This window comes from Leptodactylus fuscus, chromosome 3 (assembly GCF_031893055.1).
Source record: "Leptodactylus fuscus isolate aLepFus1 chromosome 3, aLepFus1.hap2, whole genome shotgun sequence".
Taxonomy (NCBI): Eukaryota; Metazoa; Chordata; class Amphibia; order Anura; family Leptodactylidae; genus Leptodactylus; species Leptodactylus fuscus.
In genome coordinates, this window is record NC_134267.1 from 230,144,721 (window position 1) to 230,146,262 (window position 1,542).

The following is a 1,542-nucleotide window of genomic DNA, read 5'->3' on the forward strand; positions in this document are numbered from 1 at the left end:
CACCCCAGCCCTGCAGATAGATAGGTTAGTGTCACCAGACCCAGCATATCACCTCAGCCCTGCAGGTAGATGGGTTAGTGTCACCAGATCCAGCATATCACCCCAGCCCTGCAGATAGATAGGTTAGTGTCGCCAGATCCAGCACATCACCTCAGACCTCCAGATAGATAGGTTAGTGTCACCAGAACCAGCATATCACCCCAGATCTGCAGATAGATTAGTGTCACCAGAACCAGCATATCACCCCAGCCCTGCAGATAGATAGGTTAGTGTCACCAGAACCAGTATATCACCCCAGCCCTGCAAATAGATAGGTTAGTGTCACCAAACCCCACCATATCACCCCAGCCCTGCAGATAGATAGGTTAGTGTCACCAGAACCAGCATATCACCCCAGTCCTGCAGATAGATAGGTTTGTGTCACCAGAACCAGCATATCACCCCAGCTCTGCAGATAGATAAGTTACTGTCACCAGACCCAGTATATAACCCCAACCCTGCAGATAGATAGGTTAGTGTCACCAGAACCAGCATATTACCCCAGCTCTGCAGATAGATAGGTTACTGTCACCAGACCCAGCATATCACCCCAGCCGTGCAGATAGATGGGTTACTGTCACCCCAGCCCTGCAGATAGATAGGTTAGTGTCACCAGACCCAGCATATCACCCCAGCCCTGCAGATAGATAGGTTAGTGTCACCAGAACCAGCATATCACCCCAGCCCTGCAGATAGATAGGTTAGTGTCACCAGAACCAGCATATCACCCCAGCCCTGCAGATAGATAGGTTAGTGTCACCAGAATCAGCATATCACCCCAGCCCTGCAGATAGATTAGTGTCACCAGGTCCAGAATATCACCTCAGCCCTGCAGATAGATATGTTAGTGTCACCAGATCCAGCATATCACCCCAGCCCTGCAGATAGATAGGTTAGTGTCACCAGACCCAGTATATCACCCCAGCCCTGCAGATAGATAGATTAGTGTCACCAGAACCAGCATATAACCCCAGCCCTGCAGATAGATAGGTTAGTGTCACCAGACCCAGCATATCACCTCAGCCCTGCAGGTAGATGGGTTAGTGTCACCAGATCCAGCATATCACCCCAGCCCTGCAGATAGATAGGTTAGTGTCGCCAGATCCAGCACATCACCTCAGACCTCCAGATAGATAGGTTAGTGTCACCAGAACCAGCATATAACTCCAGCCCTGCAGATAGATAGGTTAGTGTCACCAGACCCCAGTATATCACCCCAGCCCTGCATATAGATAGGTTAGTGTCACCAGACCCAGCATATCACCCCAGTCCTGCAGATAGATAGGTTAGTGTCACCAGATCCAGCATATCACCCCAGCCCTGCAGATAGATAGGTTAGTGTCACCAGACCCAGTATATCACCCCAGCCCTGCAGATAGATAGATTAGTGTCACCAGAACCAGCATATAACCCCAGCCCTGCAGATAGATAGGTTAGTGTCACCAGACCCAGCATATCACCTCAGCCCTGCAGATAGATAGGTTAGTGTCACCAGACCCAGCA